A 24897-nucleotide genomic window follows, 5' to 3' on the forward strand; every position below is an offset into this window, starting at 1 on the left:
AGAGATGAGGAGAGGAAAGGAAGAATGGAAGGGAGGGAGGGAGGGAGGGAGGGAGAGAGAGAGAGAGAGAGAGAGAGAGAGAGAGAGAGAGAGAGAGCGAGAGAGAGAGAGAAAGAAAGAAAGAAAGAAAGAAAGAAAGAAAGAAAGAAAGAAAGAAAGAAAGAGAAAGAAAAAGAAAGAAAGAAAGAAAGGCAGACAGGGAGAAGAACAGACAGACAGAGATAGGAAAGAAAGAGAGTGAGGGAGAAAGAGGGGTCAGACAGACACAAAATACATTGCTCATCCCTGTACATCAAAGGGAAACCACAGTGTCCTCTGGTGAGGTAAAGCGTGCAGCATGGTGCAGCCGGTGTTTCTTTTCCTGTCTTCGTGTGAAAGGGAACCTCGGGGAAGGTTGTGTCTCTGCTAGATGCTGTCGGGTAGGCAGTGGCTCCAGAGGGGAGCTCAGGCCTTGGATTTCCTTGGATCCTGCCAATGTTCCCTAGAAAGACCCAGGAGATGAAGGCTTTTTCTGAATGTTAGAGAGCCTGTCCCTGCACACTTTAAAATTATTTTTAGCAAAGTAATTTGCTTAGTTTTTCTTTTTTTTAAGCATACATTTTTTCTTTTGGTCCCTTTCGAAAATTTTGAAGAGAGGATCTGAGAAAGGAACAGACTTGAGACTTGGGTAGCATCCAGCTCCGAAGGGTAGAGGGTGCCTCTAATTGTTGGTCGCCACAGATTTAACTCTCACAATATGCTAATGTCTGCACATTTTTATTTCAAATATGAAATAATTTAATTATGACAGGCAATTAAAATGGAAAACATTATATTTGTGTCTCTTTAAGAAGTGTGAAATTTTTTTTTTGGTCCATTCTGGCATTATTGGTGTGAAGGGGGGAGGAAGAGTAGAGGGGGAGGGGTTGCCAAACGGGAGAGTGGGGTTGGAGAGAGAATTCATGTATTTTGTCCGTGAATGGAACAGAACACAACCAAGTTGAATACCAGCTTACTGTGAATGGCAGCTCCTGTTCTCTTAAACAATATAATATTTAAATTTTTATTTTTATTAAAACTGTCCTTGGGTCTGGTAATACGCCACAATGCAAGAGAACTCAGTTGGCAGATTCCCAGCCAGTTCTTGGTATATTCTCATCTCTTTTCATTGTTTCCATATTTGGTTCCTTGGCTAGTCATGCCCACAAGTGTAGTTAATACAACTCTAGACGCTGATATTTTGTTCCGTTTCTATCCTTGAGCTCTTGAGAAATGAGAGCCTTTGAGAAATGACATTTTTCTTTCGTTAACCTGTTTCTCAATTTCTCCTAATGTTTAATATACCTGTTATTTCTTACTCTTTCATTAGCTACTATTGTTATTTTAAATAATATTACAGTTGTCTCCATGGAGCCTGAAGAGATGTCTCAATGGTTAAGAGCACTGGGTGATACCTCAGGGAACCCAAGTTTGATTTCTAGAACCTACATGGCAGCTCACAGATGTCTTTAACTCTAGTCCCAGATCTAACACCTTCTTCCTGCTCCCCTTGGTACATACACATGTATGGTGCCCAGACATACATGCAGCCATATATGTAAACACCTATATATGTAAAATTAAAATATAAAGAAATACCTATAAGGAACTTTACACAAATTGCTGCTGTCAACCCTTCTGCTGCTTTTCTAACTTGGGAAGTGCCTGTCACTTCCTCTAGAGTTCTCCCATCTCACCTTCTATCTCCTATTAGCTACATATCACTATACATGGCCAAGTATTTATCAATGCTTCGTTTTGTTCAGAAATGTCAACAGCATTCACACTTTATTGCCATTAAAATAAAACAACCTAGCCGGGCGGTGGTGGTGCACGCCTTTAATCCCAGCACTTGGGAGGCAGAGGCAGGCGGGTCTCTGAGTTCGAGGCCAGCCTGGTCTACAAGAGCTAGTTCCAGGACAGGCTCTAAAAAAGCTGCAGAGAAACCCTGTCTCAAAAAAAATAAATAAATAAAAATAAATAAATAAATAAAAAAAATAAAACAACCTATCATCTACTGCTTGCCCAAGAAGTATTAGCATCAAAACAAAATACATTTTTTTCATTGTATTATTTGCCTAGACCAACACCACACTGCACTGTGCTTTCTTACCTGGGTTTTGTTTTTCCTAGTAGCCTTCTCCTGTACCTCTTCTTCTTTGAGAGAAGAAGGTTGTTTCAGACTTTCAGTGTCTTCTTGGGTATTATGTAAACTACACGTGTAGGTTTGGTTCCCTCCTGGCCCTTTGAGCTGGTCTGCATCAGAACTCTCTAGGTCTTCATCAGATGTCTTCCTGGAAATTCTCATCTGATTGAATTCACTGTGTGGTGATTCTGAGGTATTTTTTTGTGCCCTTATCTCAATGGTGATGGAAAATATTCTCCAGTAACTAAGTTCCTTGCTCTTCACAGTCCCCAGGCACTTTCAGGCCCTAATCTTCTCTCACTGTGGGCCAATACTCAATTCAAGGTTGAAAATCATTTGTTCCAGAGTATTTTGGTTTTTGGTTTGTTGTTGTTGTTGTTGTTGTTGTTTTGTTTTGTTTTCTGAGACAGGGTTTCACTGTGTAACAACCTTGGCTGTCCTGGGACTAGTTCTGTAGAAATCACGAGAGCTTGCCTCTGCCTCTCAAGAGCTGGTATTAAAGGCATGCGCCACCACTGCTCAGAGCTCCAGAGTCTTTTGAAACCACTTTATCTTTTAGCATTTCTTTTATTCCTCGGAAGTCTCGTGGCAGTGTGACTCTCATGCATTTGTAAGTGAACTGTCTTATCCATCTGAAAGCATTTGGACCTTCTATATATAGCATTGTGTGATTTTGCAAAGATGTATCCAAGTTTAGGATTTTTTTTTTCATTTGTCGTACTGAACTTTGTACCTGGTTTTCAGCTCTAGAAAGTTCTTTTCTTTTCATAATACAGTTTCTCTGCTTATCTCTTGTCTCCTTTCCCAACCTTCTCATTAAGAAAATAGTAGCTTTCTTGGGTTGTCCTTTTAACATCTCATTTTAAATTTTCATATATTTTATATTATCCATCTCTAACCTAATTGTCTTATATTCTGACAAGTTTCTCAACCTTCAATTTTCAGCTCTTCCATTGAATGTCTAGTCCCAGTAAGCACTCTTCCAACACCTGTGAGGACCCTGTGCGACTCTGCAGAGGTCAGCTGTTCCTTCCCAGTGTCCTAGTTAGCATGAACTGTCAATTGACTGCAGCCTAGAGTCATTTGAGAGCCAGGGAAATGCCGAGACCAGACTGGCCTGTGGGCTTGTCCGTGAAAGGTTGTTGTGATCGTTAGTTGATGTCGGAGAACACAACCCACAGCAGGTGGCACCTTTCCCTTGACAGGTTATTTCAGAATGTATAAAAAGCTTACTAGGCATGAACTTAAGCAAGCCAGCGTGCATTGTCCCCCCCCCCCCCCCCCCCCCCCCCATGGCTTCTGCTCCAGGTTTCTGCCCCAAATTCCTGCTTGCGCCCGTGCTGACTTCCCTCCCTGATGGGCTGTAACCTGTAAGATGAAACAAGCCCTCTGCTCCCGTCATGTGCTTTGGGGCCGTGTTTTGTCACAGTAGAAAGATGAAACTCAGACAAACAGATGTTTCTCGAAGGAGAACAGTGGACCAAGATGTTTAGGTGAAGTTGTTTGGAATCCACTTCAGTATCTATCTTGAACCCTCACTCCCTGGGAAGTTTCCAGAGCCCTGGAGACCTTCCCCTTCCTTGCCAGTCCACCTTTCTGCCTCTGTGCTTCCAGGGCCGTGGAGCAAACACTGCAGTTGGGAGCTTTTCTGTCCCGACTCCTGGTTCTCCTGTCACAGCCGTTTGCCCGGTGCGTCCCCACACTCCCTGCCGTATCCCGGCATGCAGTTCTCAGAGGACTCCAAGTAGGAGAGCATCCACTTCGTCCTCTGTGAGCAGACTCTCCCCTCGTATCACTGTAGACAGCCTGAGTACTTAGGATTTAGGGTTTTTTCTACTAGTGTGAAAACAGCACTCATACCATAGAAACTGTACTCTGAATCTTGAATCCCAGTCTTTTATCTACAGTCCCTCAGTGCGCTGGCCATGGAAGACAGCGACAGCTCCTGGTCAGCCGCGATTATGAGGGAAAACTGGGGTACCTTCAGTACAGTGTGCGCTGAACTATGATGCTCTGTAAGTTGAGTGTGAAATTAAAATGCATTGATTTTTTTACATTTTATCTCTGTGCTTCATGTGTGCGTGTGTGTGTGTGTGATGTATGTGCACATGTGTGTGTGCTATGGCCTAAGGAGGAATTGGCTGTCTTGCTCGATTACCCCCCACATTATTCCCTTGAGAAAAAGTCTCTTGAAGAACCTGGAGCTGGGTTGGCAGTCAGCAAGCTCCAGTGAGCTTCCTATCTTTGCCCCTCGCCAGCAATGGGGGTATAAGCCCTCCCTACGTAGCCTTTTACATAGGTGATGAGGATTTGAACTCAGGTCCTCACACTTCTGCAGCAAGCCCTCTTACCTACTGAGCCATACCCCCGGCCCCTAAAATGCATTTAACTTATGATATTTTCAATACTCAGTGAGTTTATCTTGAGGACTATAGCAGAGGACCAACAACACTTCATTTACTCTTATAGTACTCAGTACGTCTATCAGAGTACTCTTTCCCTAGTGTAGTGGTCTGGTAAGAAATCAGAATTAAGTAGAAAAACACTAGTTTTAGTATGCCAAAAAGATAGGGGAGGAGGCTAAGTACATCCCTTCTCCCCAACTTTCCAGGGGGTCATTTAAAATAATTCCTAAATTTGCATGTGTGAAGTCACATGAGTCTGCTATTCCATAAGAATTTCATGGGAAGGGAGGCTGTGCCACGGCCTCATCCAAATAATGTGCAATGAGGATCATCCATGGCTTTGCACTTGAAGTCACCCTAACACTAAGCCAGGTCTTGTTTCTTCACTGGATTCTCAGTTGCCAATGACAGGTGCTATGGCATCTCTGGGAGAACAATAGTAATAGCTGCTAATACTATTGAGTGTGTTGACTGTGTTCACAGTCTGGCAAGGCAGTAAACACTTTCTCTTCCTGGTTTCATTGAATCCGTGCAATGTATTCAATACATAGGTAAAAATCACTAAATACCATCTAAGTTTGTGAATGGACCATGGCCTCACAGTCAGGAGGATGCACATGTATGCCCACCTCTGTAATCTACCCTCTCTGTCACATCTATAGCCTGCCTCTGCCTGTTTCTAGCACACAGCAGACACTCAGTAGCTATTGATTGGTTGATAATATGGCACACAAAACACATAATATAAATGTTATTGAAATTGTTCAGAAGAAGGCTGTATATGCAGGAAGCCTTGTGCATTCTGAATGGTCTTCTAAAACGAGACACATTGTTCATCAAGATCAGATCTCTTACTTGAAGTTTCCTGATCCTGTGGTACCCATAAGTTGCTTTTATCTTTGAAATACAGATGCTGCTTAGAAGGCAGAGCATAACACTCCTCTTATTTTATTTCTTGTATCACTTAGAGCCTCTGTGGGGAGAAGAGGCAATGTTTCAACATATACAGGCTTACTCAAGTATAGAAAACCAATTCTACTTATCAGAGTCTCTCCTTGTGCCTCTGGAGAAGCAATTAAGCCGAATCATTGACCTCTTCTGGAGTGGCTCGTGTGTCAGTTTTATTTATATGAAAGGAAGAATCAAGGGAAAGAAAATGCCAATGGCCTCAATTCTGCGAAAGTCTGTTTATGCAGAAAATATACACAGGAGACCTGGCAGCATCGTTTGTGATCTGCTTTTCTCAATATTCAGAAAGATGTTCATATTAGACAATGAATGCTGTTCTTTTTGTTCTTGGAATTCCTTTGTGGGTTACACATGGCTCTCCAGGGATGGCATGTCAAGAACAATTGCCATTTTGCATTCAGATGTTTATCAAAAGGTTAGGATTGTTTTAAGAACTGAAGATATGGCTGCCCTTCCTCTCCTAGGAATAACACAGTTAGATGAGGACAAAATCCTTTTCATCTTTTTCTTCTAGTTTTTCCTACCAGCAGTCAACAGACACCATTACATAAATATCCACTTCTTCACCCTTTCGGAAGCCACCAGAATCTGGTAGTCATAGCCCTTAAATGCAAGGTGTTATTTTAACATTGAGAACTGAGCTCTGATATCGAGAAGAGTTGCATGTGAAGCCTGTCTGGAAGCCAAGACTGGTCAGTCCCTAAGTCCTGTTGTTGCCTCATGTAAGCAGTTATCGGAAACACATAAGAGGGTACACGGCCAACTCCATGTGCTAATATCTATGTTGTTGTCCCTCAGCCAGTCTTAGCAAAGGCCAGATACAATACAGTGCTCTCCAAAAGCAACTAACTAAATAAATCAGCAGACCCAAAATTAGGTAGTGCGTAACCGAAAGAAGAGTGAGAATCTTGTTATACAACCAAATGCAGAGATCTCCAACATAGTATGAAGTGAAAAGGTTAGAATCTGGAAAATGTGCATGAAGTGCCGCTACTTATAGAAAAAGAATATCCACAAGAAGAAGGGCTCTGGAGAGTGGCTCAGCAATCAAGAGCACATGCTGCCCTCTCAGATGACCCCACTTTGGTCCCCAGCACCACATGCTAGCTCACTACCATCTATAACTCCAGTCCCAGGGAGTCTGATGCCCTCTTCTGAATGATGCAGACACTACATGCAGGAGGGGTATGCAAGCTCGAGTCCGCGCGCGTGCGCGCACGCACACATACACACACAAGGAAACATACACATGAGATAAAAGTAAAGAAATTTTTTTAAAAGAATAAATAGACAGACATGGAAAAGATATTAGCAAAAGACATGTCTGGCAAAAGACTATGATAAAATATATAGAGAACTGTAAATAAAAAATAAAATCCTCAACTTTAAAAACGGGCAAGAGATATGAGCAGATCTTTCATCAAAGAGAATACTCAGATGGCAAACGAGCACTGAAACAATGTTCAGCATCTTATGCAATTAGATAATTAGATAATTAGGTAATGGCAAGTCAGATCAATGGGACCTATTGGAATACGCAGGTCCGAAACGCTGCCATCAGCAAAGACTGGCAAACAGGTGCGTCCAGCCTTTGGACCCTGCAAAATGACGCTGTCATCTACAAAGTTCATGCTCAAGAGCTTCACAATTGAGTCACAAACGAAGTCACTCACAAAAAAATTATCATTTACTCGGTAAGCTTAGGAGCTTGCCTTGGCCTGCACCACAGCCCTTTTGAGCAGCTCGCTCTCATAGAACCACATGTACTTTTGTTCATGGCTGGTGGTGATGGGAAATGGCACAGCCCCTTTGTGAGGACAGTCTGGCAGCTTTTCACAAATTAACCATATTCTCGCTGTATGATCTAATAATTGTGTTCCTTTGGTGTTTATCCCAAGGAGTTATGGAGTCAGGTTCACCCAAAAACCTGAACTCAGATTTTATCATAGTTTTGTTAATAATTGCTAAAAGTTTACTTAGAAGCAAGCAAAATGTCTGTTGATAAGTGAGCGGGTGAGTGAATGCTGATATTTCCAGACAAGAGAGTGGAATTCCACCCCAAACACAAGTAAGCTAGTGAGCCATGGGGAAAGACAACATGGCTGGAATGCATATAACTAAGTAAAAGCCATCGAGCGTAAAAGACTGCGGAGTGGGCACTTCTAACTAGACAGTGGTCTAGCTATTGTTAAACCAGCTGGAAAGAGACTGGTGGGGGCAAATAGAAACGAAGAGACAGAGCAGAATTTTGCTTGGATGTAAAGGTTAAGAGAGTCACGGGGCAGCACGCTGATGAAACAGGCCATTACTTGCTTGTTAAAACTTACAGACTATACAGCATCAAGAACTAGCGTACACCTTGGGGGATAATGATGCACTGATCCAGGCTCACCAGTGGTGACAAAGGTGCCATTCTTGTGGGGATGTTGACACTAGGGAAAGCTGTGCATCTGTGGGGACAGAGAGGGGTATGAAAGCTTCTCTTCACTTCCAGTCTTGCTATGAACCTAAAACTACTCTAAAGTTTGCCGTGGACCTGGGGCTGCCTTTTGAAAGCAAAACAAAAATGAGATCAAATCTATTCTCGCCTCAGATTCCTCCACGTTTTCGGTATTTTGAACACTATGGCAGGGAATACCGCAGACCAGCAGCCTCCATGAGGCTCTGATTTCAAAGTTTTAAAATAAACATCCCAACAGGATTGTTCAATGTTACAGTGCTCTGATTTTAATTTTGTCAAGAACCCCAACACTGTTTTTGTGGTGATGTAATCCTCTCCAGCAGTACACAGGGTCCCCGTTTCTCCAGGACCTTGCCAACGCTCACTACCACCGCTTCTTCCTACTCCCCGTTCTGATGGGAATAAAGTGAGTCTCGATTATAATTTTGATTTACTGTTTCTTGATTATTAATAATGATTAATAATGCCCAGCATCATATATATATATATATATATATGTATGTATATATACATTTGCCACATGTATCTCTTCAGAGAAAGTCTATTCACAGCTATTGCCCACTTTTGATTGGTATATATGCACTGATTGCACACGTTCTCTATGTACGTGAGTGTTTGGCCTGCACATATGTTTGTGCACCATGTGCATGCCTAATTCCCAGAGAGGCCAGCAGAGGGTTCCAGTCTCTTGAGGTCAGAGTCACAGTTTATTTTGAGCCACTATGTGGATGTTGTCAATCAAACCCAGCTTCACTGAAAGAGCCGCCTCTCCAGCCTTATCCGGTATATAACTTTCAAGTATTTTCTCTATGTTGACTTTCCCTTTGCTGTTCAAATTCATTTTAGTCTGATGATATCCTATTTGTCTGCCGTAGCTTTAAATATCTGTGATCTTGGTGACGTATCTTTTCCAAGCCCAATAATTCTGAAGGTTTTTCCTTCTCTTCTAGAAGTTCAATAGTTTATGTCATGAGTTTAAGCCTTTGTCCATTTTCCATTGATTTTTGTGTATGGTATTCATTGCATTTCTTTTATTTAAAGAAGTCCATTCTTGGCCATAAAAACTGCCCCCAGGGGGTGCCTCCCTCGCCCTGTGTGTGGTGCCTGAAGACAGACATGATCCACACAGTTGCTTACCTGAGCTGCCTGGCTTTTTAGAGAATTACTGGGTCACAACCTTTTTCCTTGGGGTCACCATTGCTCAGCAAAGCTTGGCTTCCGACTCTGGGACCCTAACTTCAGCACTGCGTCTCACATTTGGGACCACTTGCTGTGGAACATTTAACTCTGCAAGGACTGTTGCGTTTGTTTCTACTGCATTTGTTTAATTAATAAAAGATGTGTTTCTGTTTCACCTTGCCTGCCTGCCTAAGGCACCTGATTGATCTGATGAAAACCAGAACAGTCAATAGCTAGGCAGAAGAGCGATAGGCAGGGTTGGCAGGCAGAGAGAATAAATAGAAGGAGAAATCTAGGCTTGAGAAGAATGGAAATATGAGGAGAAAGAGAGGGCCTTGCCTAGGGCCCAAAGCTAGGCAGCTACCAGCCAGACCAACACTGGAGGAGGCAAGAAAGTAAGACCTACAGATAGAAAGGTAAAAAGCCCCAAGGCAAAGGTAAAATAAAGAGAAAAGGGTTAACTTAAGTTATAAAAGCTAGCCAGAAAAGATCCTATGCTAGGCCAAGCATTCTTAACTAAAAAGAAGTCTCTGTGTCATGATTTGGGAGCTGTTTGGTGGCCCAAAAGAAAAAGCCTGGTACAACCAATGTTGTACCCGCTTACCTTTAGAACTTCAGTGGAATCTAATTAAACTCAGGTAAAACCCCATCCTAGCTTTGCCCTCAGGAAGCCACCACTGATGGCAGATTCCTGCTGTCACCGGGACTATGCCAACCCTTACTATCCCTAAGTTGAGAAAGAGGTTGGTGGATAGAAATTTAAATAATTCATGTTTAATGCATAATATGTGATTTCTGGCACAGTGAAAGACTTGGCATCAGGGCTTTGCAACTGAAGAAGTGTGGTGTTTGAAAGCTGCTTGACTTCCAATGGTGCACAATGAGCATGCTTGCCTATGGAAGTACTGTGTGGAAAAGCTGAGCAGAGCTGTAAGCTGACTATAAGAATGACGCCATCCGCCATTGCTGGAGTTATCCCCTGAGCATTCAAAGATCACTCAATCTGGAAAGACAAATGATCAGAAACTAGCTACATTGAAGGGTAAATGGATAAGAGCACCATACATTGATGCCGAGGTTTTCAGGAAAGACAGATAATAGGAGGGGAGGGGCTCTTTTCCACACTAAGGTGGAGCTTGGATTTGTCCTCAACAGAGAACTTATGCTGGTGAGTGTTCCTTCCCAGACCTCAGTCACATCCTTGGCATTTCCAGGAGGCAGGGGGGGGGGCGGAGGGGGGATGAGCACTGCTGGTCCATCCAGTAATAACGATCAACCATTGCATGCTTAACTTCAAAATAACTTCCTTTAAGCTGACGGAGAAAAGAAGAGACAAAGGAACATCTCTTCTGGCTTGAAAACAATCATAGCGAATGTTTCTAGGCACCAGCATGGAGATGTCTGCTCTTCGATGGATGGCATCCTTTGGACTTACAACATTCTCCAGGTTTTCTAGAGGATTCTTTCTTTTAATTGGGAAGAGCTGTTATCCTCCTGGGTATTTCCCTGGACAATGAAGGCCAACTCAGGAATCATGAAAGTAAGAGTATGTTTTCTCCTTTTCCTCCTCTTTTTTTTCCCACCAAATTTTAGAAAAGATAATTAGAAAGTGAAATTAGAAGAGAATTGTGGTCAAGAGTACAAAGGGTCACAGAAAGTCCCTTTCGGTACTTTGCTAATATCAGTATATTAATAATGAATCAGTGGGTTCCAAATGTTCTGCAGTGTCCCTTCATGGCATTTGCCTATGGAATGGATAGCTGGTTTTGTTTTATGGATGTGTATGAAGGGTCTTTTACTTTTAAAAAGTTAATTAAAAGCCATTGTGCTGGTTAGTTTGGGTCAACTTGATACAATCTAAAGTACCTGGGAAGAGGGTACCTCGATTAAGGAATTGCCCCCATCAGATTAGTTTGTGGGCGTCTCAGTGGGACATTTTCTCCACTGATGATTGATGTGGCAGGGCTCAGGCCACTGCAGGTGGCGCCACTCCTAGGAAGGTCATCCTGGGTTGTTCAAGAAAACAAGTTGAGCAAGCAGGGAGAGCAGACCAAGAAACAGCCTTCCCCATGGTTCCCGCATCTGCTTCTGCTTGAGCTACTGCCCTGGCTTCCCATGGGGACTGATGGTGGTTGAGATGTGAGCCCAACAAAGCCCTTTGTCCTCAAGTTGCTTCTGGTCATGGTGTATGGCATAGCAATAGAGAGTAAACTTGGACAGCTACCAGAGAAAAGTAGGAGAAAGAACACTCCCCGGGTACCTAACATTGGCTGCCCTGCACTGTGTGCACCATGTACTTCTCTTTGTCAGGTCCCCAGAACCTGCCAATATCCCAAGGACACCGAGAAGGAAGCAGACAGTGGTGGGGTAATGGTGATAGAGGTCATTGATGAGACTCCCTATGGGCCAGTACCCTGCTGTCTTCGGTGTGGCTTTTGTTCATTCAATAAATGCTGAGGGATTACTTTGTGGCCAGCCTTATCTCAGGTCATTTGAGAGTCATCCCTCTGAAGCTTCAAGGGGAGTGCGGATGACACCAGAGGCTTTCAGTCAATACACCTACAAAAGAGAGTCTTTGAGCCTTGGTTAAGAGGGGAGAGTGCTGTGGGGAACTAGATCAGAGTCCAGCGGGCTTGGGCTGTTGGTGTGGGATTTAGGTGATTAACTTAAATGAATGATGGCAGTAGGCCACGGGGATGGTGACATCTGGGGCAGCCTGTAGTTGTGACCGGAAGAGGATCTTAGAAAAGAGGAGCCACTTGTGTAACGGGCCTGTGTGTGAAGGTGCTCAGAGTATTGGGGTGGGGTGGGGCGGGGACAGAAGAGAGCCAGGAACCAGATCCTGGAACGCCTGTCAAGCTAAAACAAGGAATCTGGGGTTTGCGGCAGGTGAAGTGAAGGCCAATGAAGAGGGAGTCAAAGTCACGTGATGTGGTCTCGTGATCAGTTTAAAAGAGTCGTACAACTGTTGTGTTGAAAACAATACTCTACCTTCCACAGGTTTTTAGTGCGATGCTGCTCTGAGCTTCCTGGAATTTACCTTTTATGAGTGAAAACACTGAGGGGTAAGACAATCAAGTCACTTCCCTTACAAGTGACAAGGTTAGGAGTCAAACTCACACAAGCCCTGTGGCGTTTCCAGCCCTGGGATCCTGCAATGACTGCCTTGAAAGACCAACTTTGAGCACACCTGCTCCTAACAGCCGAAATACAGACTGCAGGTCCAGTGAGAAGCAGCGTGCCCCCTCTGACTTAAATAGCGTGTGACACAAATAATAACCCCCATGCGTTACTCAGCAAATAACTGTTGAAGTCCTCGTCTGTTCATGAACAGAATGTTGCACACTGGAGGTATGAACTCACCGTTTCTTAGCTGGCATAGAGTCTAAAATGGGAGACATGAGGAGTGCTGACCGTGTAAATGAGAACAGATCTTGGATCCCCAGAACCCAAGTAAATACTGGGTATGCCTGGCCCTCCGCTGTAATTTCAGAACACTCAGAAGGTAGATACGGAGGAGCCCCAGAGCTAAAGCGTGGCTAGCCAGACTTGCCATATGGGTGAGCTTTGGGTTCCATTGAGAGAATAACAGGGAAAACAACTGAAGAATGTGGTATCATCCTCCACATGTGTGTACATACATGTAAAACACACCCCCATATACATGTGCCCATACTCGTGTGAACATATAAAACACACACATACACACAAGGAAACAAGAACAAAATAATAAAGATGGATATTAACAAACCCGTGCACTAAAGTACGAAGGGGTGATTTGACAGACTCTGAAGCCGCAGTAAGGTCAAAGATGCAGTTCATTCCAGGGTAGAGAGTGACATCATGACCTTCTACAGCACAAACCCTTTTCTCATGTCTGATGTCTTGTATTTCCCAGTTTACTGCATGAAATTCAATCCAAATGATTTAAAGGAACGATCTCTCTCTCCTCTCTCTCTCTCTTCCTCCCACCCTTCTCCTTCCCTTTTACTCCCTCCCTTCCTCCTTCACTTTTTTCTCCCTTCCCATCCCTCTTTTCTCTGTGTGTGCTTTCTAGAAAAAAGGCTAGAATTCATGTTTGGAGCATACTCCCTGGATCTGACTGTTAACTTTCGTTTTGCGGTTTCAAACTGTTGCGTTATGCTGCTGGGACACGTTGCAAACTGTTGGGAATTGAGAAAGCAGAAGGGAACAGAAGGCTGGCTGTGCCTTTAATTCAGATAACTGTAACTTATGGTATGTGTGTGTATGTGTGTGCATGCATACGTGTGTGTGTGTGTTTGTGTGTGTGTGTGTGTGTGTGTGTGTGTGAATCAGCAGTCTCACAGTGTTGGCATGGAAGCCTAAAGCATCCATTTCACTTCGAGTTTTCCCCGTGTGAACTCTTGACTCTGTTACTTTTCCATCCAACTGCTTGTGTGATTTTTTTTCTTTTTCTTTTTTTTTCTTTTTTTGGATGTGATCCTTCCAGGTGCCCTTGCCAAGTAGTAGAAAGGCAGCATCATGAGAGGGAAACAGGAAGGCCTGTGCACACCTGGCCTACCGTGGCTTAGAGCTCTAATTCTATAGATCGCTACACTGTGAAAAATGGGATTCTATGTGACTGCTTCATCCAAAACTCAGCCTTAAAATCCTAACATTCAAGAGCCGTATTCAACGAGACAAATCACATGAGTATCTTGACCTGACAGTTTCTCTCTGAGCACTGGCTCTTTCAGAGCTATTTTGGCAATATACTCTTCCCCCATCGGAATATATACGGCAGTGTTGAGCACTGGGCCATTATTTTGGTTACAGTAACATCCCCTCCTCCTCAGAAGGATGGCCACTGGTTTCATTTATTATCCCTGCTGTCAGGAAAGCAAACAGAAAGCTAAGGAATCATAAGCCCCTTGCTGGGATTTCACCTTGGCTGGTTCCTTCGGTAGCATCACCCCGGGGATTATATAAATATTTTGTGTTCCCAGAATCTTGCTGAAGCAATGTCCCAAGAGAGCTTGGCATGTAAACAGGGAGTCCTAAGCAGTCTGCTCTCAGACTGTGGGTCTAGAGAAACAGTAATGGCAGTCAGGAACACTCCTCGGGAGATGAGGACGATGTCAGACACTCTGGTCAATACTGATTGATAAAATGCATCCTCTCTCTAGGGCAGATTGCTAAGTATAAAAGTCATCTCCTTCCTGGGGTCTGCTGAGTACTTGCTTGCTTTCTGCTCCATAACAAGATCACAGCTGCTTTATGCCCTATGTCATTGCTCTTCCATATGAGGAAATGGGGACAGGAATCCTCTCTCAGAATTGAAGAGGGTGGTTCTGTGACAGTCAGCCACCAATTCATGACATAAAGATAATCACCAAATTTTGTCCTGAAGATAAAATAGAACCCAGGATGACCAGTCTGGCTCCTTGCTCCAGAACATGGAGGGACTCCGTTGTTTGGCTAGGACACCCTAGGAAAACAAAAGCAAGGGCAGGACTCTGCCTAAGGGGAATTCCACGAACCATCCATCAGGGCACACTTTTGTGTGGCCCTTCCCAGGGAGATATGAACAAATGGCTCTTCACCCCAGAGTGGTACCAATGAAGAAACAATTCCACCAAAATCTAGTTCCGTCAACCAGTGAGCGTATGGAGGGTATTGACAGGAGCGTTGAGGTTCCAAGGGAATCTGCACTGCCCACCCTAGCATGTGTCAACGCATGAGACCTGCATCCCTACATCTCTTCACAGGACTCGCAGGCAGCTGCACAGGAGCTGCTCCTCAAAAGTCATTTACTATTTATGGACCTTAGGGATCCTGCCAGCTTCTAACTTTCCGAGCTTCCTGAGTCTTAGGGGGCCCCCCTCCTCCCTTCAGGAAACATAGGTTCAGATCAGAGGAAATAGCTAAACAGCGCACAAAAGCAAATGAGGCGCACAGACGAGGAACTAAAAGTGGTAGCCAAAACTAGCAGTCAAAATGCCCATTGATGGGAGTGTATCTCTACCTTCAAGGGGCATAGAATTCTCTTATCCGAATTTGTTCAGTAGCACCTAAAAATAAGTAAATTCTGATGATGTAAATGTTACTAATTGAGACCCCTGCAAAGGCAAAGTTTGAAGAAAAAAATCTTTAATTTATTCTGTACCTACTATTATTTGTGCTATACCTACTATGGAGCTGCAGGCTCATGAACGTCAAACACGGGACACCGCCGAAAGTTCTCTGTGAGGGGCGGAACCAGGCAGTAAACACGGGATCATCACATCTCTGCTTTTCAAAATGTATTTCAACCATCTTCAGAGGTGGTTCAGTTAAACTGAACTTCAGCTTAACACTGGGCTTCGCTCTATATGTTCAGACCTAGAATCCAGCAGCCCATTACAGACACATCAAGGAAGCTGACAGTCTTAGAAAAGTGGGATTTCAGAATGCCAGGGGTTTTAGCCTTGCAGAGTAGAAAACAAGACTGAGCCACATGAGAGGGGGAATGTGTTCAAGCTGTTAGAAATAGACCAGAAGGTCATGGTCAGAAATAAACCCTTGGAGCCAGCACACCAGGTCGTGGGACACATACCTAGAGTGGAGGAATACTAGAGCAAGCTTCTCTTTATGCTCAGTTAGCTCAGAGCCCTTGGAATCATGTGTCTAATTCCAGGAGGCACAGCTGATCTGGACCAACTTCAGAGGCAGAGCTGTCAAGATGATGGCAGAACTAGAAAATAAATAATGCCTGTACAAGAAGAGATAGGATGGGCTGGTACCAAGTGGCTATGTGACCTTAGTCATTTGCTCCAAGCAGCTCTGAGCCCATAAGATCAAAATGAGGACAGTGGCCTGAGTACTCAGGAGCTCCTTGGTCTCCCAGTGTCCCTTTTAGTCCAGAAGCTAAGAATGACCCTTCTCCTCCATTCTCAGTCCATTACCTATTACTACTAACCTGTCTTCCTCATGGGATGCAGAATAAAAGAAAGACTGAGACTACACTCAGATACTTGGTAGATGTCAAGGCTGGGCTAGGGGAAAGGCTTTGTCCAATCAGAAAGAAGATGCAGAAGTCAGAGGAAGTCATGTAGCTGACCACGAAAGTTTTCATCTAAAGTTATTACTGTATGCGTGTACATACAGTACTGGGAATCAACCTAGGCCTTCCTTGTGCTAGATGAGCGTTTCCCTGCTGAGCTATAACAATCTTAGCCTTAAAGTTATATTTGATCCCCTGGCTTGAGAAATCAGCAGCTGCTTCTATCCCGTGGAGGAGTTCCACATGGTCCTCACCATGCTGTCATGACCAGTTTGTTTCCTTAGGTCAAAGGAGATGGAACTGACCAATTACCCGCTCTGCCAGTAGTCTGTCTGCAAAGCAACGACGGCAAGGCACCCAAGGACGTGGAATCCATTTAAAACGGCAAAGTCCAGCCCTGTTAGTCATGCAGCATCCCTTAGCCAGAGGTTCCCTGGCAGCTGAAGCGGGGTTCATCTCCAAGAAGCCTACTAAAGTGACCTGCCTCTGAAGCATTAGCCTGAATTCTGTCCTTAGTCACTCTTTGTTCCACTTCCTTGGAGAAGCAAAGGGCCGGGAGTGAGAGCGGAAGTAAAATGAGATAGTGATTGACAAGCAGAACCCTAGAGTCTTCGCATGTGAACGGATCTGCCTGGTTCCAAGGCAGAGTCAGATTGCACACGGGGTGGGAAAGCCTGCTGATCAACACGCTCATGTCACCTCTAGGACTAAGGCCAGTCTGAGGGTCCACCTTCTAGGAGTGATCTTGGTCTAACTAGTCATTTTCAAACCTTGGCTGTCGTTGCAACCATCTAGAAACGATGGTGCCCAGGCACCATCTGCAATGAAGGAAATCAAGATCTCTGGGATTCAAGGAAGACTTTCCTTACACAACAGATTGTACCACAAACCACCGTATGCTCCCAGTGGCTAATTAACTTCAAATGCACAAAGCATTAGAAGACTCAAAAACAAAGGAGAAGGAAAGCCGCAGCTTAAAATACCATATCCTTAACCTCTGTTGCTCTCCTTAAATTCTCTCTTGTGGAATTACTGTCTAGTCACACCTATGTGAAGCCTGGCTGAAGCTTTCTAATCTTTGAACGAACAGAGGACCAGAGGAACATCTGCCCTCAATGAAGTGTTTGGGGAGGGGCTGGTGCTGAAGAGGTTTTTGGTTTTGTTTGTTTGTTTTTGTCATTATTGCTGTCACTTTTGTTTGTTTGTGTTTTGAGACAAGATCTTCCTTATTATGGTTTATTATTAGTTTTGAATTTGCTACATGAAAAAAGAGAATTTGAACTTCTGGTCCTCTTGATTTTCCCCCAAATGCCCATCACCCTTGGCTTATGTGGTGCTGAGGATTGAACCCAGGACTTTGTTCACACTAGACAAGCACTCTGGCTAAGTACATCCCCAGCCCTCTAGCCAGTTTGATACCCACATACTCGGCCACATTTTCTCTCAGCCGTTGTAATTTGGTCGTAGTGCTTGCTACTTGGTGGAAACTCCGTATGCTTACAATGACCAATAAGACCATCCTTCATCTTGCGTAGAATTTCAGCCCTTCCAATCCTTATTTACTTCTATAGTGATGGGCCTTGAACCTAGGCCCTCTTACCTACTAGGCAAACAATTTACCTCTGAGCTACATCTCCAGTCCTTGCTCATCTCGAGCTTTAGACAGCATTAGAGTAACTGATTTTGATCCGAGAGTCTCAGTATCTCATGTTCCTAAGGGCTGCTGGCCATGGTGTAGTTTGACAGAACTTCAGGTCCATCGACACTTCCCCTGCCCTAGCTCTTCTTTCAGACTAACCCAGGGCTCACTTTTGAATTCTCCCTGCAGGAGAGTTTGCCTTTGCTGTACCCGCCTCATTAAAGAGTTCAAGGTCAATTGCAGAAGAGATAAATGGTAAAAATTTCCTCACTGTTGATGACAAATTTTGGAGCTGACCCTTTGGTTTCTACTTAAGCCTGGGTTGTAGTTTACTATTCCGCTGTAGTTCTCTTATAGGTGAAAGACGGGCTTGAAATGCAATTTATCAAAGCGTTAAGCTGGCATACAGATTGCAAACCATATAATGCGCCAGTCATCAGTACTCACTTTGAAGCCCTGTTCCTCAGCCTTCTCCATTTCTGTTCAAGCTTCTGCCTCCCCTGGGCTTCTCTTCCAGCTCCTTCCTTTGCTCACTATCTCCCAGTCTTCCAGCCATTCCTGCAGTTAAACCCTTTGGAAAGTCTTCCCAAGGGTGCTGATGTCTTCGCGGTAGCTACTCCTCTTCCCCATGGCCAGATCTGCTACTGTATTTGTAGCATCTGAATGCAGAAATTGTGTTTGCTCCTTTTCTGAATCATAGCACTAACCATATACATATACAGATATTTAATGTTTTGTCAATATATGAAATATATAATTATTTAATCAATGTCCAAAATTGTTCAGAGTTCAAATATTTTCTTTCTATTTTCTTTCCTTTAGTCTTTCTTGCTAATGAGGTCTGCAGGATGGATAGCTGACACCCTTTTTGGCTCCATGCTCTCTCTGTGGTGAGTTCTTTCTTCTCCTCGGGTATCCGGCCTCCTTCCCTGCTCTCTTCTCCTTCCCCTGTCCCACTGGGCTGGAGCTCCCTTCCTCTTACAGGGCAGTGCTTCCCTTCGTCACCTGTCACCTATTGTCACCATGTAGACACAGGCCTGGCCTTGCCTTACCCAAACCTGTGCCAGATCCCTATTCATGTTTTTGTTTTCCTGAAATTAGCCCTTGGTCGTTTCCTAAAATTCCTCATTGTTAGACTTCACTTAGATGTATTTGCCACCCTTGTTCTTGCTCCACCAACCTGACACCAACTTTCTTCTCGATTAGCTGTCCTTTCCCCTTTCGGTCGGCAGCAAGCCCTCTGCACCCACTCAGACCTGTCAGCCATGTGGCTTTGTTCAGCTCCACACTCAGCAGACTATGCCCTTCCTTCCACCGAATACCGAAATCTTACCTATCATCGAGTCATATCTTACCTATCCTAGATGGGTGTCCCAGTCTGTCTCTCCCAGATCTTCTGGCCTCCCCCACCACCTTACCTGTCACCTCTTTGCCTGCTTGCCTCCTGCACCATTGGCTGAGATCATGGCCTTACCCAGGGTACAGGAGTTTGCAAGGCAGAGGTGGGACCTTGCAGGTGCTGGCAAGCAGATAGGTTTGAAAGGAGAGAATCCTATGGAGATAGCTATGTGCGTTTTAACTCAAGCGTAAGCTTTAGGGAGATAGAAAAGCTAGTAGACAGTGTGGAGGTTTGGGAAGCTCATAGGCTATTAGCCTGCGTAGGCCTCATGGCTTTTGGCTTTTTTATATAAGATTTTTCTTAAAAAAAAAAAAAGCTATTAAAGTTTTTGAGAAAACTCCAGTAGCAAATTTTTGCAGAATCTTACCGCATCATTCCCTTAGGAGGTTGGAGACAGAAACATTTGGCCCAAGGCAACCAATTTCCTTTTTGTTTGAAATGCTAGACTTGAAAGGAAGATGTCAAATAGAACTGAAAACTATCAAACATCCCAGATAATCAGAAATCTGCTCTCTAATGTGTGGGATTTTGCTGAAATGTATAATGTTTGTATGTTTCTGGCGTTGTCATAGAAGCAAATGGCATGTTTTTGAGAATGTATCTCTTCGGGTGTTTCCTGGCTAGTACAGGATGTACTTTCAGTTGTGGGGGGAGGATTCCTGGAGCCCTAACTGTGGTTCCCTTGCACCTTGCTGTGTCAAAATGCTCCTAGGTGAAAGGCTGCCTCTGATTCCAGCATGAACCGTTCTTTCAGCCTTTCACAGGAGTGCCTCCTAATGCAAAAAAAAAAAAAAAAAAAAAAAAAAAAACAGATGAAGGAGGCCAAAATCAAAAGGAAGCCATTGTCACCCACAACTCCATTTGCATTTATTTATTCAGAATTCATATTAACTGGCAGTAGCAGCTTGTGCTCATTTTCTCTGGATCATTAAAATGTGCTCATCTGAGCCATAAACAAAGGCACCGACGCCCAGGTAGCAGCTCCAACAGTAATTGCACCATGGCTCCCCTGTAGCAGCCCACAGGCTCATTTGATTACGGCAGCTCAAGACTGTAGAGGGCATTCATTAAGCAAGTGCTTCTTAGATGTGACCCACAGAAAGACTGAAGGCACACAGAGCATTGCCGTGCATTTCCATTCTTGGCCTAAACTGCTAAGAAAAAAAAAAGTAATAAAATAATAGGGAAATCATTAGAAACATAGACTCGTGATACAGGAGGGCCCGTGTGACCAGAGCCTAACACAAGATGCAGGTTTTTGCTAGTGAGAGACGAGGACAAAGGGGAGTGGAGTGTGACCGTGCCCAGAGAACCAGAGCAGAGCAGACTGAGACGAAGCATTTGCGTGGTGCAAAGAGGTAATGTGTTGTACAGTTTTAAGCATAAGTGCTGGCCCATTGCGACGGCTCACATCTGCAATCCCAGCACTTGGAGGATAGAAACATGATGAGAGAGAGACAGGGAAGTGTGCTGGTGCTAGAGTTTATATTTGGTACTGTCAGACTCGATGAGCCTGTCTCTAGATCATTCTTCCTGGTTCATTTCAAGAGACAAAGCCGTATATAGCGGTGAATAATTGAAACCCCAGAACTTAGGAATGGAAGCAGAAAGGATGACGAGGTCAAGGCCAGCAGACCTCCTTTAAAAAAAAAAAATCAGTATTTTAAAGTTTAAGGAACTGGTCACAACAATCATAGTTCCCTAAATTAAGTTTGAGGATCAGATAATTACTGCAAAACTAGTGGACAGGAGTCATGCAAGAAGAAGACGTGGAGCTGTGGGTGACAGACGACCCAGGAGCAAGTCTGTAAAAGCAGTGCTTTGTGCTGGTCCTCGAAAGCGAGCTGTCTCCAACACTAAATTTCAGATTCCTGCGGCAAATGCCTCACCATAGAGTCCCTCAAGTTCAAATTTAACCTAAGATGCATGGTCTTCCTCTAAGAGTGAATCCTTCACTGCCGGGCAATGTAATAGACACTCAAAGATCATTTGCTGAGCAAATCCTGGTAGATAATTCAGTTCATATGTATAGTGAAGCTGAACTAACCCAAGAGACCACCTTGTCTGCTTCGACACCCCGCTTCCCACAGGAGCAAACTGCATGGGCTCTGAGGACTTTATGGGTTAGTTCATATTTATCTGCCCTTTGGAGGTTTGTCCCGTCTTTTTGTTTGTTTGCTTTGTTTTACTGACATAATATACACATGCATGAACCTGATCTGACCACAAAGATAAATAAGAATTTCTTTTCTCCAGGACTACATACATCCTTCTCGACTGATGTGGAAGACACTGGGGTTTGGCGTCAGCAGCCCTGAACAGACCTCCCCCTCGTCGATCACTTCTAGGGAACAAGAGGAAATTCTAAAGCCTGGGTAACCAACATAAAAGATCTAGAAAAAGAACCAAGAATAATGAGGATGGCTGAATGACTTTTTTTCCCCTCAAACAAACTGGTCCCTGAAAAGGACGAAAGTAGCTCAGGCGTGCACTGAACCCCAGTTTAAGAGGAGTTCCTTAATCTTTTCTGTGTCTGAGGGTCTTCATCTGTAGGGCAGAGATAAAGAGTATTGTGAAAATTCAACGAGTCTTTGCATGTGAATGCTTATAGTGGAGTCTGAGGCATAGGAAATTCTCTCTCTCTCTCTCTCTCTCTCTCTCTCTCTCTCTCTCTCTCTGTGTGTGTGTGTGTGTGTGTGTGTGTGTGTGTGTGTGTGTGTGTGTGTGTTTGCATGCCTGCAGATACATGCTCATGTGTGTGTATGTGCATGTGAGGGGCCAGAGGTCTCTGCTGGTTGTCTTCCTCAATTACTCTTCACATTGAACACTTGAGTCAAAGTCTCTCATTGACAGAGCTTGCTGATTGACTACACTGGCTAGGCAGCAAGCTAAAAGAATTGTCCCGACTCAACCTTCCCAATGCTGGATTATAGGTGCGTGTCCACAAGCTCTTTAGGTGGATTCTGGGAATCAAATCACTTTACCAAATGACTCATCTCTCCAGGTTCTACGAAACTTCTGATTAATGTTAACTTTCATAATTTTTCTTTACATTATTTCCTCTCTACTTTTGTAAAAATAAATGTATAGAGCAGCCACCTCTTCCCTTCAGGGACTTAAAAATACCACTAGTTATTATGCACGTCTTACATTCTGGTCATCTGACCCGTGTCTAAGCAGACTCTCCCAATAATCCTGTGAGGAAGGTATTATCATCAGCAGTTTCAGTCAAGAATCTGAGGATTAGAGAAATTACGTAACACCCTTGCCTAGCAAGGGAAGGGGCCAAGATTTTGAATTTAGAGCCAAATGAATCTAAAGCCACTAGGAGTGTAGGTTAATGGCAGAATGCTGGCCTCACATGCTTCAGGTTCTGCATTCTGTCAAATCCACAAAGAAAGAAAGAAAGAAAGAAAGAAAGAAAGAAAGAAAGAAAGAAAGAAAGAAAGAAAGAAAGAAAGAGGGAGGGAGCGAGGGAGGAAGGGTCTGTCTCATTTTACCATTCTCCCAGGCTAGATTACTACAAAAACTGCTCCATGTGCCAAAATGAAATTGAACTTAATTAAAATAAGCACATAGGCCAAAGACCTTCTTCTCCTGACTTATTTCCCATAGAGTGAATTGCTTGGTGCCTCTCAGAGAATTTCCGCTTAACACCCTGAGATTAATTGGCCTTGTGGCTCTGATCAGAGGAAGCCTATTTAATTCAAGTCACATGTGGGCATTTTTGACTCCATTTATAACATCTGCTCTAAGTCTGTAGGTATGTCGCAAAGGCACAAGTTAAAACCCAGTGAAGAACTCGAGTCATTGTTCCCAAGTAGAACCATCCATAAAAGTGTCTCTCTGAACAGAAGGCCCATACGAGGCCCTGGAGGTTTGCCCAGCCCCTCTTTCCTGCCCAACTGAAAGCAGGGAGGCCCAGACACAGAGTCGGGAAGTTCACACTTGTGAGGTCAGCAAGCTAAATTTGAAAGCCGGGGCCAGTCCAGCCAAGTGTACATTAGACTCAGGAGCCCAAACAGCTCAAAAACACAAGGAGAAACTTAGACAAAGAAGTGTTAGAAATGAAATAAAAACAGAAAAGATGCAAACAGCCTCTCCATTCAGCAGGGATGAGGAACACATCCTTATTGTTCTCACAGGTTATCGTGTTATCCTTGGCATCCAGAGCATGGATTCCCTGCTGTCTGTGATGGTGCAGCGGTTCGCATTTGCTGAGCACTCACCACATTATAAGTACAAAGCATCCTATGCCTGATCCATCAGTGAAAGTTGACAGCCCAAGCACGTGGCTATGGCTGGGAAGGCTGCGTGCAGCTCCAGAAGTTTCCATAGACATGTCATTCCGAAACAATCTTGACCGCAAGGGAGCCATTCCCTTCGGAGAGCTGCGCAGCCTCACCTGCCTATGCGGCTGTCTATACCCCAACCCAAGAGCACCTTGACTTTGGATGTGCCACTGTGGCTATCCCGACCACAAGGAAAACTCCCTTGCTCTTCCTTGGGAATCAGAAGCCCCATGAGCCCAAGGTCCTTTAGGGGTATTTACAACTTTCCCCCAAAGAGGTCTCTCCCCTGCTGTGAGCCCTGCCAAAGCGTAGAGTATACAAGACCACATTTGAGAGAAGAAAGGGGAATCCTCTCTTCATGTATCACTTCCATATTGGGAGGAAACTTTCCTAAACTCTCAACTGGAGACCTCCAATATCAATGGCCTGAGTTTGATCATGTCATCTCTCTAAATCCAACACTCACAGATGTGCTGGCTAATTTTATGTTGACTTGACAGAGGCTAGAATCATCTGAGAGGAGGGAACCCCAGCTGAGAAAATGCTTCCACAAGACTGAGCTGTAGGCAAGCCTGTGGAAGCTTTTTCTTAATTAGTGATTGATGTGGGAGGGCCCAGCCTATTTTGGGTAGGGCCATCCCTGATCCTGGGATCAATGAGAAAGCAGGCTCAGCAAAACATGGCGAGCAAGCCAGTAAGCAGCTTGCTCCTGCATGGGTAGCCTCTACATCAGCATCCACCTCCGTGTTCCTGCCCTGTTTGAGTTCCTGTCCTGACTTCCCCCAGGGATGGACTATGGATGTGGAAGCATAAGCCAAATAAACCCTCATCAGCACCACCCTCCGCAACTTGCTTTTGGTCATGGTGTTTCATCAAAGCAATAGTAACCCAAACTAAGCAACAGGAAAATAAATGCTATGATTAATGTTGCCTAATTAGCCTCCATCCTAAGCAGAAGATTGGAGCCAACTTGTGAAGGACCGTGTATACAGAGGTAAGAACCTGACTGGACAGGTAAGGAAGAAACATCTGATGGGACTGGCATTGTGAAGCAGTAAATGATGTCCTACAACCCTGCATTTCACAGATATAGTTCCCTCAGCTGGACCTTATGCCCCAGATGAAACCTCAGTTTCAAATATCATTACTCAAAGCCTGGATCTTGCTAATTCTCAAGGAAAGCAAATTATTCCTCTTATGTCCCCATCCACTCAATACCTTAATTATATCATTCTCTCCCTCTTCCATGTCTTTATAGATTCTGTTTTCAATCACCTCTCCTTCCCTAGACTTCAAGGTTTCTGAATGTGCCATTCATTTTGGAATTTCCAGTGCCTAGAATAATTTCTGTGATTGAAATAGGTGTCTCATATATATCATACACTT

This window comes from Arvicola amphibius, chromosome 12 (genome assembly GCF_903992535.2).
Source record: "Arvicola amphibius chromosome 12, mArvAmp1.2, whole genome shotgun sequence".
In the NCBI taxonomy this organism is placed as follows: domain Eukaryota; kingdom Metazoa; phylum Chordata; class Mammalia; order Rodentia; family Cricetidae; genus Arvicola; species Arvicola amphibius.